Here is a 13,882-nt window from a genome sequence, read left to right on the forward strand (position 1 = left end):
TTAGCAACACTACCACGATGCCAGGCAAGAGGTCCATACCGGCCCAAATGCGCAACATCGCCCCCCTTGAGGACTCCCCCAAGAAGGGAGCCAAGAGTCCATCCCAGAAGAAAGTAGAAGACAAGGTAGGGTCACAGCCCGCGGCGACCTTGTGCAAGATCGACGGGGTAGGGCCGCAGCCCGCGGCACCCCCTGTTAAAGAAGCACCGGCATTGACTCCCCACGAGGGCAACGCCACTCGAAAAGGTGTGGCCAGTGCAGCAGAGAGAGTCGAGTCTACGGAATCAGAGCCAGAGACTCCTAGAGACTCGAAATTCAGCTGAGGAACACCGGGACAAGTCTCCCCTGCTCCCCTCAAGGGCGACTCCTCCGTGGAAAGTTCCAGTAAGGAGAACAGCCCCTCGAAGAATAACGAGGAGCAATTTGAGGATGCAATCGCCTCCATCAAAGCTCTTTTCGCGGATGGAGAAAACGACCCTCCCCTTAATAAGATCCAAGAGGGCAGGGAAAAGAATGAAATGGTGAAGTTAGAGAGCAGCAAGGCACCCGAGGCCCAAAAAAGGGAAACATCACCCCTAGCCACAACTTCACCAACTGCCAGAGGAGGTACATCCCCAGGTGGGGAGGCACCACCAACTCCAAAGGAAATCCCCATTCAGCAGCTGCCCAAGAAAAAGAGGGCAAAAGCCCAAGCTGGAGAAAACCTGTCCACGAAGGGAACGGCGGACTGGCCAGCACTGTGCCCAGGCAACAAATCTATGGAGGAGTGGCCAGCCCTAAGCTCATCCAAGAACCCCCACACAGGCCAAAGCTCCACGCCCGTGGAGGGGGAAAGACCCAAATCAGCAGACGATTCGGACAGCAGTCCCCAAGACCAAGAGAAAAGGGCGTGGGCCCCACAGCAGAAGAAACTCACACCGCAGGACTACAGGGACCTATTTGAATCCACATTCAAGGAATACACGGAAGGGAACACAATTAAACCCGGGAGCAGTGGAGGAGCTTCAACATCGCATCATCTCCTTCGTCATGGCGGACACCAGGAGTAAAAGCCTTACCGGGGTCGGCCAGGAAACAAAGATGCAGCTCCTCCAGGATTTGAAGGTCCCTGCAAGCTATATAGTCCGCAGGAGCTATGCAAAATGGGAACTGCTCCTGTCTGACAAGGAAGAAGCGGTGAAGCTGTCCAGGGCCAACATCACCTGGAAGCACTTGGCCCTCAAACCGGAATACCAGGGGAAAAGGCGAACGACAGTGTCGGTACTAGGAGTTCCCTGCTACCTGGATTCAAAGCAACTGGGCGCGGTGCTGAGTCAATACGGAGACGTCGAGGACATATGGCCAGTTAAAGGTCCACGCAACCTCATGACAGGCAACTACAAACTTTCTATGAGTGTGGACCTTGCTAGCTTTGATAAAATCCCCGCGATTCTCAAGTACGGAGAATGGACACTCTCCGTCATAGTGGAGGGCAGGCGGCCGCACTGTTGGCACTGCCTTAAGCAGGGTCACATGGCCAAGGACTGTCCAAAGAGACCAGCAGCAGGACCACCAGCGCAACAGCCATCCCAACAACCAGCAACAGCAGCCGTGCCAGCAAACCAGGAGGACGAGACCGGTTGGAGCAAGGTGGTCAGGAAGAATAGACCAGCTAAGCCGGTGGTCAATAATAACAACATCAACAACACCAAGCAGAACCAAACCCACAAGGAACACACTAACAAACCTACCACATCTGCTAACAACATCAACAAACACAACACAGACACAGGCATCACAAGGAAAAACATTGCAGGCACAAACAACACGAACAAGAAGATTACAGACACAAACACTCAAGAAAACAAAAACACCTCAAGCACCGACACCAACATTGCAAACACAGACAACAAAACAACAGTCACCAACAGTAAACACACAGCAAACAAAAACACCACCGGCAAGAAATCAGACCAACGCAATAAGGTTTCCAAGGTAGAGGAGATGGAAGTACAAGCCTCCTCCGCCAAAAGGAAGCTCCCATTATCTCCGACTGAGTCGGAGGAGGAAGTAGTGTTGTCGGAACGAGAGGCGGGGGACAACAGTTTGGAGAAGCAGTCGAGGAGGAAGGGAAGGAGAAGCAGCAAAAGAAAAAGGGAAGCAATGCAGGCAGAGGAGATTACCACCGTTCAGTCGGCTCCTCAGGACATGCCTAAAGCGGGCCCCTCCCCCAATGACAACAACACCACGCCAACCCCCCCTCCCTCCTCAAGTCTCAGCAACACTCCACCAGCACCAATCAAGTCTCTACCGGTCAGAACAGAGAGGACAAAAAAACTCCCTTTTCTGCCGGGGGACAGGATTTGCGAAGTGGATTCGCACTTGCCAATACCGGACCTTAAAGGACAACAAAAGGTCCGGTATAACAAACTCAGGAGCTTGGTCCACGTCGGCGGTGACAGCATAGCCGACCCAACCAAGTTTAAAGACACTCCCTTGTTGACCACATTTGTTCGGGTTAACAAGGATGCCAGAACAGAAGCCCTCTAGGCAATGATCCATGCAGCGAAGGATGCTATCCCGGGCCAGCAGTTGGTGGATGAGGAGCATCCTTCGCTAAGGAACTTATCTTTTAAGTGTGAGGGTAGAATCCCTCTGTATATACACCCCTCCTTCTACAGGGCACTCAAGCTAACCTTCCCTCTGGACGTGGGAGGCATGGCCAAGGATGGAGTAGCCTTAGCTGATCTACTTACCGGGAGCCGCAGCCAGGCCTACCATGTCCTTACTGCCGAGGATTTCAGACCCGTCTGTGACAGTGCTTAAGGTAAGTGATCATGTCTTTAAACTTGGCTACATTAAATGTGAGAGGCATCAGGTGTCGAAGCAAAGCCGCGCGCATTGTGAGAGACCTGGTGTCCCTTAAGGTAGATATTGCCGCTATCCAGGAGACCCACTTTGTTTGTGACGAGGATTGCCAGGTGCTGGTAAACGATTACGATGTTTACTCAGCATATGGTAATACTTATAGTCGTGGAATCTCCTTGCTAGTGAGTCGCACCCTGTCAGCGTCGGTGAATGTTGTTCACGCAGGCGAGGACGGGCAGCTGGTTGTTGTTGATGTTGCCGTTAATAGCGGTGTCTTTCGGATTGTTGCTGTTTATGCTCCCAATGCTGCTGTAGAGAGGGCAACCTTTTTTCGACGGTTGGAGGGCTTCTTAGTGGATCCGGAACGGTTAGTTTTAATGGGTGATTGGAATGCAATCCTTGATCCCAGTATAGATAAGGTCGGGGGGGCTAGTGGGTCGGTGTGGTGTGACAGCAGTCTGTTCGACCTGATGGCTTCGTGCCATCTCGTCGACAGATTCCGTCTGGATCATCCGGGGCGGGAGATGTGGACGTGGCATTCTGTAGTGCCTTCCCATCCAAGTACTTACTTGGATCGGATGTTAATTAGAAGAGGCGATGTAGACTTTCTATCGTGCCCCACGTTCCCCTTGTTAGGACACTCGGACCATAAACTCGTTATGGCCTGTTTGAACTTAAGTGCTAGACCTAAACTAGCCGGATACTGGAAATTCAACAGCACCTTGTTGGAGCTGGAGGACTACCGGTTGAAGGTTACCGAATTAATTCAGCGGGCTTTAGTGGGGGCGGTTACAGGGAGTAAGTGGTGGGTTAGTCTTAAGGCCAAAATTAGACGCTTCTCTGTCAAGTACAGTACACCGCCTCGCGTTAGATAAGGGTAAGGCAAAGAAGCGTTTAGAGGATAAGATGACCCGGGCGGTGGAGGGGGGGGACTCCCTAGAGATAGCACTAGCTAAACAGGACCTCAGCTGCTTGGCTAGCGATCGGTATGAAGGTCAAGTAGTTAGGGCTAGGTTAATGAAAGTTTTCTAACGAGGCTGTGAATGTTGACGCTGTTGAGTGTAAGGCTGCTCTAAGGCGCAGTTCGGACGGGTACATTCGAAAAGTACATAACCTGGAAGGACACGCCCTAGTATCAACTTGGGAGATTTGCGAGGGGTTTCGGGAGCATCTATCGGAGCGCTTCACCCAACTACCTGGACTCAGGGTCGATGAGCTTGGCAGCTATTTGGTTGACTCGCCCCGCCTCACGGCGGCTCGGGCGGCTAGCTGTGATGGTCTTGTTATGGAACATGAGGTCATTACTGCGTTGAAGCAGGTCGGCTACAACAAATCCCCGGGGCTTGATGGTCTGCCCTATGAGTTCTACTTGAGAATGTCGCCCATGTTGGTCCCTATTCTGAAGGATATGTTCAACCATTGGTTTGCCCAGGGATCCATCCCTGGACATGTGACCAAGGGAGTGATCACATTGCTGAGGAAAGGTAAACGGCATGATGGGGTGGAAACTTTTGACGATTTTAGACCCTTGACTCTGCTAAACACAGAGTTAAAGATTTTGGCAAAGATTCTAGTGAATCGCTTGCAGGTTGTAATCACCAAATTGATCGAACCAGACCAGAGCTATGCTATGAAGGGGAGATCAATTCAGGACAATCTTCATTTGATTCGCTTGATCATAGACGACACCGAAGCCGCGCTGATCAGTTTAGATCAGTCCAAGGCGTTCGATAGGGTCGACCATCGATTCCTGGGATCTGTGCTAGAGGCTGCCGGATTTAATCCGGACTTCCGAAAGTGGATCTTTGTTCTGTATGACAGGCCGACGGTAGCGGTGCAGATCAACGGTAAACTGTCGGAGTCATTCGCCGTCTCCCGGTCGGTGCGTCAGGGTTGTTCGCTGTCGCCTCTTTTGTATGTCCTGGCGTTGGAACCCCTCCTTCGCAAGTTAAGCGACGAGGCGGCTACACCAGTCCTGCGCGGAATTGCTTTACCTGGAGGCACACGAGCCAGGGTTTCCGCGTTCGCCGATGACGTCACCGTGTTCGTGTCTTGCCTCACGGACGTTCAAGCGGTGGTCGAGGCGCTCGCTCGATACGAAAAAGTCACGGGGGCCATCTTCAACCGCAGCAAGTCTGTCGGCCTGCGGTTGGGGGCCTGGACCGGGGTAAACTCGCTTCCAGGTATCTTCAGCTGGACCGATGGACCGGTCCGTATTCTCGTGTCTGGTTTGGACCGGGACTTCAGCTGGAAAAGAATTGGTCAGAAGTACAGATCAAGATCAAATCGTCGGTGAAGACTTGGATTAGAAGGAAATTGTCCTTGAAGGGTCGGGCAGAGGCGTGTGCTACATACGTCTTTCCGCTCATCCTTTACCGATTGTCTGTACTTCCTCTCCCTGCAGAACGCCTAACAAAAGCGCCTCGACTCACTTCTGTGGGACGAGGGTAAGCACTATGTCTGCAGAGAGGTCTGTGTCCAGAGTCCGAGCGAGGGAGGCCTGGGTCAGCCCAGTCTCCTGTGTCACAGAAACGCAGAGAGATTGGCTTTCCTGGGTCGTTTGCTAGAGGAGAACGCTCCTTGGGTCCCTGCGGTTGAGAACTCGTTTCCCAATCTCAAACCCGACCCCTCCATAGAGGGTCGTCGTAGACCGAGAGGGGAGTCCAAGTTTTTCTCCGAATACCGGACCGCTCTTAGAGCTTTGCCGGGGACTAGTGTCCTCGATCAGCCTAGAAAGAAGCTTTATCAGGAACTAGTGGTGGGCACCGCGAAGGATCCCCTTTGTAGGCGATTAGGTTGGTCGATGGAGGTTATCCGCTCTCACTGGAGTTGGGGGCCGGGAAGGGATTTTCTGACTAACTCAGAATTTTCACTGACCTGGCGACTGGTTCGGAAGGCACTGCCCCTCTCCGACGAATTCTGCCTGTACAATGAAGAAACAAGGGCCTTGTGTCTGCGCTGTGGCGAAAGCAGGTTCGAAACAGTCGAGCATGCTTTTTTCCGCTGCAGCCGGATCCAGGCCTTACTGGAGTACGTCGGAGGGGTAGCGGCTTGCATCGATGGCGAGCAGCCGCTCGATCTCGACATTGGTTGTTTTGTTTACAACATGAAGCCGCCGTTCCGCAGGGAGGAAAGTATGGTTTTCCTGGTGATTTGGATCACGCGCCTCAAGTTGGTCCGCGAAGGGACATCTGTTTCTGATCGGGATCTGATCGTTTACTTTAAACATTTGCTTAAAGTAAAGATCAGATGCGATTGGAGGAGGTTGCCTCGAGCAGAGTTTAATAAGAGGTGGGAACACAACACTAGTTTGTGCATCCATCGAGGAGCCAAGTTTGAATACGTGTTCCCTCCTTGAGCATGGCACGGGCAGTGCTGGGTCCTTCGGAACCCATCCCGCCTAGGTTTTAGATTAATCAATTTAAGAAGACTCTTGACTGGTGGTACAAATGAGATTCTGTTCTCGGTTTTATTTTTCGGGTGCTAGAGAACCTCTGAGTCTGCCCTCCCCCCACCACACCATTTGTTTTTTGAACACCCCCGGTCATTCCCTTACTCAGAGGTCACCTCCCAACCCCCTCCTCCCATTGCTTTATTTTTCCCCTACTCGCACTAAGGCTTCTCCCCAACCCCCAATAGGGATCTCCCTGCTTGTTTTCGGCTCCCCGGAAAACTGTGGTGAGGTCTAGTCAAACAGAGTAGCACAGGGGGGCAATACTAACAACCCAATAGTCTTTAGATTTTATTTTTGAAAGAACTTTTTTGCATTAGATTTTTCTCCACTCCACGAACTATTTTACATACTGATTCAAGAACATTTTATTTTACCAATGAAATCTAACCTTTACCATCACACAAATACACATATACGCACTATTTAAAAAAAAAAAAAAAAAAAAAAATGCATACACAGACATACAGACAAGTTTTTTACCAATTGTATATATGTTTTTTATTCTTAACGCTGGGGATATATTAGTTAGATTAGAATCCACAGAGTGAATGAGGTATTGTGGTAAATGTTGCCAGTCAAGAGTGAGACTTCAAAGTCCATTTTTATTAATTGTTAAATAGTCACAAAGACCCTGAACCCTCCCCTCCCCAATTTCTTATAGGGCCTTGTGCCTAATTTTGTTGTTTGTTATTTTTGTTTTTGTAATTTTTTATTATAATTTCATTTTTGACAACAAAAAATAGATAAATAAGATCAAAGTGTAGTATCTGTTCTTCGAATTCAAGTGGTCTCATCTTTCGCCCCAACCCCCACTAAGAAAACTCGAAAATAAGGAGGAGTACATATATCAACCAATTTTTTCCAATCCCAGGCGTCGCCGAGTGATCTTCCAATCCCAGGCCATGCCGGGTAATCAGTTAGTATATATGTCGTGCTAGTGCTATGTCATACTATTACGGGCGACGCTGGGTATTTTTCTCGTACATATGCACCAATTCTGTCCAATACGCATCTTTTTTTTTTTTACTTGGTCTTTTGGCTAAAGTGTAGTATCTGTTCCGGCAGATACTGCAAGCAAAGACCATATGTGGGGGCAACCCCACATATAAGACCTTGGTCAATGTAGGGGCAACCCTTCATACCAATTGTCACCATTCAGCCCCCCTACTCTCCGGGGAGTTGGTCCCCATTTCCCCTTCACTCCTCACTTTAAAAATCGGCCTTGTGCCTAATTTGCTCAGTGGGGGAGCAAATAAATACCTCAAAGTGTAGTATCTGTTCTTTGAAATAAAGTGGTTTCATCTTTTGCCCCCTCCTCCCACTAACTCATAATATGCCTTTCACCTTCCTCAAAAATATATAATACGCATTTTTTTTACTTGTCATAAAAACGCTGAGAGATTGGCTTTCCTGAGTCGTTCGCTAGAGGAGAACGCTCCATGGGTCCCTGTGGTTGAGAACTCGTTTCCCAATCTCAAACCTGACCCCTTGGTAGAAGGTCGTCGTAAACCGAGGGGGGAGCCCAAGTTCTTTGCCGAATGCCGGACCGCACTTAGAGCTTTGCCGGGGACCAGTGTCCTCGAACAGCCTAGAAAGAGCCTTTATCGGGAGTTAGTGGTGGGTACCGCGAAGGATCCTCTTTGTAGGCGGTTAGGTTGGTCGATGGAGGTTATCCGCTCTCAATGGAGTTGGGCGCCGGGTCGGGATTTTTTGACTAACTCGGAATTTTCCCTGACCTGGCGACTGGTCCGAAAAGCACTGCCCCTCTTCGACGAATTCAGCAAGTACAAACAACATACAAGTGCCTGGTGCCCGCGCTGCGACGAACACAGGCTCGAAACCCTCGAGCATGCGTTTTTTAGTTGTAGCCGGATCCAGGCCCTATTGGAATACGTCGAAGGGGTAACGGCCCGCATCGATGCCGAGTGCCCGCTCGAACTCGACGAAGGATATTTCGTTTACAACATGGAGCCGCCATTCCCCAGGGAGGAAAGAATGGTTTTCCTGGCGATCCTAGCAGTGGCGCGCATGGTGATATGGATCACGCGCCTCAAGTTGGTCCGCGAAGGGATATCTGTTCCAGATCGGGATCTGATCGTTTACTTTAAACATCTGCTTAAAGTAAAGATCAGATGCGATTGGAGGAGGTTGCCTCGAGCGGAGTTTAACAAGAGGTGGGTGCACAACACTAGTCTGTGCATCCGTCGAGGAGCCAAGTTCCAATACGTGTTCCCTCCTTAAGCATGGCACGGGCGGTGCTGGGTCCTTCGGAACCCATCCCGCTTAGTTTAGCATAATTAATTAAAGAGACTTTTGACTGGTGGTATAAACGAGATCCCGCTCCTGTTATTATTTTCGGTGCTAGAGAACCTCTGAGTCCACCCGCTCCCCCGTTACCTGCTTTTGTTTTGGATGTAATCCTGGTCTTTCCCCCCAGTACTCAGAGGTCACCAATCAACCCCTCCTCCCATTGATTTCTTTTCTCCTATTAAGGCTTCACCCCAACCCCATATAGGGATCTCCTTGCTTGTTTTCGGTTCCCCGGAAAACAGTGGGGGGTCTAGACGTTAGATTAGTAGGGGGGCCATTACTAACAAACCAAGTAGGCTTTATCTTTTATGTTTAAATTGAACTCTTTTAACTAGCTTGCCCCACTCCACGTGATTTTATTAATTAATTACAAACTGTACATTTTTCAATGAATTTGAACTTTTTTGGACACTTAACAAATGCACTCACACACTATTTTGTTTTATTTTATATATAAAAAAAAAAAAAAAAAAATGCACACACAACACACAGATAAGTTCTTTACAAATTGTAAATATGTTATTTTTACACTGATCGCTGGGGTTATTAGTTAGATTAGGATCCACAGAGTGAATGAGGTATTATGGTAAATGTTGCCAGTCAAGAGTAAGACTCCAAAGTCTGCATTTTCAACAATGTTAGATAGTCACAAAGACCCTGTACCCTCCCCCTCCCAATTTCTTATAGGGCCTTGTGCCTAATTTTGTTTTTTGTAATTGTTGCATGTTTTTTGTGAAATGTATTTTTTATGAAAATAATATGTACTTTTGCCGAAAATAAAATATATAAATAAGATGAAAGTGTAGTATCTGTTCTTCAGCATACGAAACTTCTGCTCTTGCAATTGTCTGAGAAGGGATCTGCCACCGGGCTCTTGAGCCAGGTTCAAGGCATTTTTTCACATCTGCAAGGACCAGACCCCCTCCTTTGGGGAGTTAGGACCTTCAGCTTAGACTAAGTTTTAGTTTTAAGTTTTAGTTATAAGGTTTCTTCTTTTCTCCCTCTCTCTGGGAGGAATGTCTACTTCTCCCTCTTAATTAACTAGCGGCACTCTGACCCGCTAGTCTTTGTCTTCCTTCGCTGCTCTCCCGTTGGATCGAGCAGACCGGGTCTCTTTGTCGCTTCCTGTTGGGGTTGTTTGAGGGAAGGGTTTTGGGGTTCATACCTTCGTTTTTGCCTTCTCTCTGGGCAGAGATGCCTTTCCCTCTCCTTCCTTAATTGCGACGCGGCACTCAGACCCGCTAGCCAACACTTTTGTCTATCTTCTCTGCTCTCCCCCCGCAAGGGGGGATCGAGCTGACTAACCCGACTTCCCCGCAAGGGGAGGTCAAACCTCTGTCTCTCTTCGCCCCTGGCCACCCCCTCCATCCCTTTGTCCCCCATACTGTTTTATTTTTCCTCCCTCCCAGGCCTGGTCTGCGTAAGCGGCCAACGCCCCCACCACGATGCCAAGCAGGCGGGACACACCACCCCAAATGCGTGACATCGCTCCCCCTGCGAAATCCCCGGAAAAGAGAGCCAAATCCCGGCCCCGGGCTAGTGGAGAGATGGAGAACCAAGTGGATGATGGTACCGAGGTAGGGCCGCAGCCCGTGGCGACCCCCAGTGAAGTACCTGCTGCAACTAAGAAGGAGCAGACGGCTCCCCACGAGGGCAACCTGACTGTGAAAGCGGACGCAAGTTCGCCAGTGGGAGAAAAGGAAAAGGGGCACGGACCAACGACACCCCGGAGCTCAAAAGCAATGGTGGCAACACCAGAACAATGCTCCTCCGCTCCCCAAAAGAGGGATCCCCCACCAACCAAAGGGGAAAAGGAAAAGAACAACTCCTCCAAGAATACTGAAGAGGAGCTGTTTTACGCAACCATCGCCTCCTTGCAGTCATTATTCGAGGAGGACATGGTGGACCCGTCACCCTCTAGCATTCCCCAAGAGGGCAACGACCAAATAGAGGCGGCCAATGAAGCCAACAAGATCTCGACCGGCAACAACAAAACACAGACGGAAGAGAAGTCTGAAGCAGCGGCCGCTACCAAGATCACAAATGCCAAGAAGACATCCCCAAGAGCCGAACGTCCTGCATCTGAGGAGAAAGCCGTCCAACCTCAGAAAAAGAGGACGGAGAATGGCCCGGAAAGTCGGGAAAGCCAGCACGCTTCATCATCTGCGGACTGGCCAACCCTGTCTGGAAAAGGTCAGACTCCCAGCTCTACGACCAGTGCGACCTCCAAGAAAAGGAAAGCTCCAGCCAACGCCTCTCCGGTTCCAGGACCCTCGAATACACAAGAGGGAGGAGTTTTAGCATGGGGACAGAGAGAGGAGGAAAAAATGACTCCTCAGGAGTACCGTGACCTCTTTCTCACAACCTATAGAAATGTCACAAAAGGAAACACTGTCCAGCCCCTCCCCGGTCAGGTGGAAAGTCTAGAGAAGAGAGTGCTATCTTTAATCACCTCGGATACTAAGACTAGAAGCCTGACAGGGATCAACAAGGAGACGATGGTAAAAATATTAATGGAGCAGAACATCCCAGCAAACTACATCTGCCGGAAAAGTTATGCCATGTGGGATGTCCTGCTCCCCACCCCAGAAGACGCCGTCAGACTCTCAATTTTCGTCTTTCTCTGATATATATAGAATTTCTTTTACAATTAATTCCTGTTTTAGTCATGTAATATTTTACAGCTAAAGATATATATTTCATTTATAAAACAAAAGAAACTGAAAAATTCTAATGCCAAATTATTTAATCATCTCTACAAAACCAAGGGTAAATAAAGGCATGGGCTGTTCTTGCAGGATGAAAGATATTCGCCCTCTGAACGAGAACTGCATGTTGGATTCTCTGGCATATGAGTTGACTATCACAAGTCAGACAAGCGGCAAGGCCAAAACGTAGATAGGCATGGGCCAATGTACTTTCTAAACCAATCCAAGAACATCAAATTGCACCCGGTTTACCTTAACAAGAAAAGAACTATGGTATCAGTGCTAAACGTCCCCTGCTACATGGGTGCAAAACAGCTGGGAGCTATCCTCAGGCAATATGGGGATGTCGAAGAGGTCACGCCAAGCTGCGGTCAAAGAAATATCATGACCGGAGATTACAAGGTGCAGATGGTGGTGGATAAGGTGGGCTTCTTCGGCATCCCGGCCACAATCCAGTTTGGGGATTGGACGCTCTCCTTAATTGTTGAGGAAAGGAGACCCCACTGCTGGCAATGCCAACAACAGGGCCATATGGCCAAGGACTGCCCGAAACGAAAAACAGCCAGCAAAACGGCGGAGGCGTCCAAGGCCACAGCCATGACAACCGCTCCAGTGAAAACCACAACCCCCCCAGAAGCCAAACAGGGATGGGTGACGGTCGCTAAAAAAGGAAAGACAAACAAACAACCTTCCACTCAAACAGCGATCATAGCCCAAACCGAAGACAAGCCGGGGGATCAGACCATAATGGACACACAGGCACCAGCCTCCTCGAACAAAAGGAAACTACAAGAATCCGAGGAGGAGGTGGTGTCGGAAGAAGAGGAAGAAGCCTCACCAGCAAAAATAGCGCTAAGCGCTACAGAAATAAGAAGAGCGAGGAGGAGGAAGAGTCGGAAAATGAGGGCAGATCACCCAACCCCCACAGAGACTGTCTTACCATCGGAAAACCAGTCTGTGTACCCCGTCTCCTCTTCAGCCCCTCAGCCAAAGCAACAAACATCCCCCTCGCCCTCCATCCCTATCCCGCCTAAAGAAGCTCCGTACCCCGTATCTTGCGACAAGTCCATCAACGTCGCAAGGGAACAAGACACTCCCTCCCCGAAAATCTCTCCCCCTCCTCAGATTCAGGAGGACCCCTCCCCGACAGCAGCAGTGAGAGCAGAGAGAACTAAGAAGCTGCCGTTCCTGCCAGGGGACAGGATATGTGAACCGGACCTTCAGCGAAATATACCAGAACTGAAAGGGAAGCAGAAGGTCCGTTTCAACAAATTACTAAACTTTTTATATGTGGGTGGTGACAGAGTCACAGAACCAGACCGATTTAAAGACGCCCCCTTACTGACAACCTTTGTAAGGGCTAACAAGGACTCAAGAACGAAGGGTCTATGGGCGATGCTGGAGGCAGCCAAGAAGGCAATACCAGGCCAACAGCTTGTCGACATGGACCATCCGTCGCTTAAAAACTTAACTGTAAAATGCGAAGGTCGCACACCCCTGTATGTCCACCCTTCCCTATACAGGGCATTAAAAGTAACTTTTTCCCTGGACGTGGGAGGCGTTGCCAAGGATGGATTACCTTCTGCGGAACTGCTGACCGGAAGCCTTGGGCAAGCCTGCTATGTCCTCGCTGCCGAGGACTTCAGACCCATCTGTGACACTGCCTAAGGTAAGTGAACATGGCTTTAAACTTGGCTACATTTAATGTGAGGGGAATCAGGTGTCGAAGCAAGGCTTCGCGCGTTGTGAGAGACCTGGTTTCCCTTAAGGTAGATATCGCCGCTATACAGGAGACCCACTTTGTTTGTGACGAGGATTGTCAGGTGCTGGTAAACGATTACGATGTCTACTCAGCATATGGCAATACTTATAGTCGTGGAATCTCCTTGCTAGTGAAACGCACCCTGTCAGCGTCGGTGAATGTTGTTCACGCAGACGAGGACGGGCGGGCGCTTGTTGTTGATGTTGCTGTTAATTGTAGTGTTTTTCGGATTGTTGCTGTTTATGCTCCCAATGCTGCTGTAGAGAGGGCAACCTTTTTTCGACGGTTGGAGGGCTTCTTAGTGGATCCGGAACGGTTAGTTTTAATGGGTGATTGGAATGCAATCCTTGATCCCAAAATAGATAAGGTCGGGGGGGCTAGTGGGTCGGTGTGGTGTGATAGCACTCTGTCTGACCTGATGGCTTCGTGCGATCTCGTCGACAGATTTCGTCTTGATCATCCGGGGCGGGAGATGTGGACGTGGCATTCTGTAGTGCCTTCCCATCCATGTACTTACTTGGATCGGATGTTAGTTAGAAGAGGCGACATAGACTTCCTATCTTGCCCCACGTTCTACTTGTTAGGACACTCGGACCATAAACTTGTTATGGCCCGTTTGAACTTAAGTGCTAGGCCTAAACTAGCCGGATACTGGAAGTTCAACAGCACCTTGTTGGAGCTGGAGGACTACCGGTTGAAGGTCACTGAGCTAATTCAGTGGGCTTTAGTGGGGGCGGTTACAGGGAGTAAGTGGTGGGTTAGTCTTAAGGCCAAAATTAGGCGCTTCTCTGTCCAGTATAG

This window comes from Euprymna scolopes, chromosome 13, assembly GCF_053919585.1.
Source record: "Euprymna scolopes isolate OS-2025 chromosome 13, ASM5391958v1, whole genome shotgun sequence".
In the NCBI taxonomy this organism is placed as follows: domain Eukaryota; kingdom Metazoa; phylum Mollusca; class Cephalopoda; order Sepiida; family Sepiolidae; genus Euprymna; species Euprymna scolopes.